The 2196-nt window shown below is 55.1% G+C and overlaps 1 protein-coding gene across 1 annotated transcript in view; it reads right to left on the bottom strand.

Annotated features, from left to right (window-relative positions):
• Positions 1–2196, bottom strand: part of EHMT1 (euchromatic histone-lysine N-methyltransferase 1) — a 184275-nt gene that overhangs the window by 52771 nt on the left and 129308 nt on the right. The window lies entirely within an intron of this gene.

The raw sequence follows: 2196 nt of genomic DNA, 5'->3' as shown, positions 1-2196 counted from the left end.
CGACAGCACGAGGGACCGGGACACCAATGAAACCCGACAGCACGAGGGACCGGGACACCAATGAAACCCGACAGCACGAGGGACCGGGACACCAAAGGCAGCAGATGAGAGGGCAGCAGCCCCCAGAGCCGCAGCAGATGGAGGCACAGCTCCGGCCTCCACAGGTTCGAAAACACAGATCAAGTCAGTGGGGAAAAGGCCCCAGGGCGCTTGAGGCAGCTCGGACACCTAGGAGGCTCCGTGACTGACCCTCAGAGCCCCTCCCCAGTCTGGGAGCCAGAACACTGATGCCCCCAGCGCCGGCAAAAGGCTGGGGTGGACTCCAGGTCAGCTGCCAGGGAAGCGCTTTCTGCACGATGCATTTCTCTGTCTGCGCTCAAGGCAGCGAGCGGCCCCTGGCGACACGGCTACTGAGCCCTCCAAGCACAGCTCATGTGACTGAGGGTGTGTCTTCACTTTTTTTTTTTTTTTGAGACAGAGTCTTGCTCTGTCGCCCAGGCTGGAGTGCAGTGGCGCGATCTGAGCTCACTGCAAGCTGCACCTCCTGGGTTCACGCCATTCTCCTGCCTCATCCTCCCTAGTAGCTGGGACTACAGGCACCCGCCACTGTGCCCAGCTAATTTTTTGTATCTTTACTAGAGACGAGGTTTCACCGTGTTAGCTAGGATGGTCTTGATCTCCTGACCTCGTGATCCGCCCGCCTCAGCCTCCCAAAGTGCTGGGATTACAGGTGTGAGCCACCGCGCCCGGCCGCGTCTTCACTTTTAACACACAGCCACACATGGTCGAGTGCCTGTGCTGCAGTGGGGGCAGGGAGCCCTGGGGAGACTCAAGCCAAGTGGGACCTCTGGTTCTAGGGGACCTTTTGAAGGGATGGGTGAGCATGAACCCCTCTGGTTCCGGGGGACCCTCTCGCAGGGTGAACACAAACCCCTCTCCTGTGCTGCTGCAGGAGACCTGGCTCAAAGACATGACTGAGACCAGAGCCCAGGAGAGATGATGCCACATGGCCAAGACCGGAGCCTGAGGGAGATGACGCCACACGGCCAACACCGGAGCCTGAGGGAGATGACGCCACGCGGCCAAGACCGGAGCCTGAGGGAGATGACGCCACGCGGCCAAGACGGAGCCTGAGGGAGAGGACGCCACAGGCCCTCACTGGTGTGGCCAGAGCCTGCCCAAAGAGTGGGTGTGAGATGTGAGACACCCCTGCAAATGCTGAACCCCTGGGAAACAGCACTCTTGGATTCAGGGCAAACTAGAGATAAAGCCAATTGCTCTCTTCCTGGAGAATCTCAGGAAAACCACTTAGATTCTAAGGGGAAGAAAAAATAGAAATCCCTCTAAGACCAGCAACAGTAAGTTGTGCAGGGCGGGCCATCAAATTAAACATCAGGCTAGGAATTTAATCTGAAGTGGTTCCAGGCTGGTCAGACCCCAGGCACTGGATGAATAGCAGCACCAAGGGACATAACGATTCGATTTCCTCCCAATACATCATTTTATTTCACAGCATTAAACTCACATGAAACTATAAAACAGAATGAAGAGCTCTGTGCTCCTCACGCAGCCTCCCCAAAGGTGAGTTTCAGGCAAGCACAGAGCGCGGGCAGTCAGCAGGGAGCCCCGGCAGGGCTAGGCCACTCAGCCCCACGGCCATGTCCTGTTTCTACACTCCCTTGTTTTCCTGACTGACGCAAGCAGATACAAAGGAACTCACGCTGGACAACTCAGCATAAAGGTTAAACACAAACAAACAAAACCCTACTGCGCGAGGCACGTGCGGGGCGGTGAGACCAAAACAGCTGCTGTTCGGGGGAGGGCACTCAGGTGTCCACCAGGTGTCCAGGCAGCCAGCAACACTGCGTCTCACGGGGGCAGGAACGTCAGGGCCATAGTAGAATGATTTGTTAGCCATATGTTTACATTTTAAGGACTTTTCTGTATGCATGATGCAACCATATATATATTTTTAATTTTTTAATGTTTAAAAAGGAAAGCCAAAGAGAACACCAGTGTCTTTCAAAGGAGTGTCAAGCTAATTTCTCAAGAGGAAGAATGCAAGTAGGAAGACAGTGGCATCATTCCTTACGTGACCTGAGGAAAACCACCAGCAACCTGGAATACCAGGCACAGGAGGAATGTCTTCAAGAAGCCTCCACAGCCAGCGGTGGGCATGGAGAACAGGCTCAGCAC

The sequence above is a fragment of the Mandrillus leucophaeus genome, unplaced genomic scaffold, assembly GCF_000951045.1.
Source record: "Mandrillus leucophaeus isolate KB7577 unplaced genomic scaffold, Mleu.le_1.0 Scaffold28, whole genome shotgun sequence".
Classification (NCBI taxonomy): domain Eukaryota; kingdom Metazoa; phylum Chordata; class Mammalia; order Primates; family Cercopithecidae; genus Mandrillus; species Mandrillus leucophaeus.
This window is presented reverse-complemented; position numbering and strand designations above follow the sequence as displayed.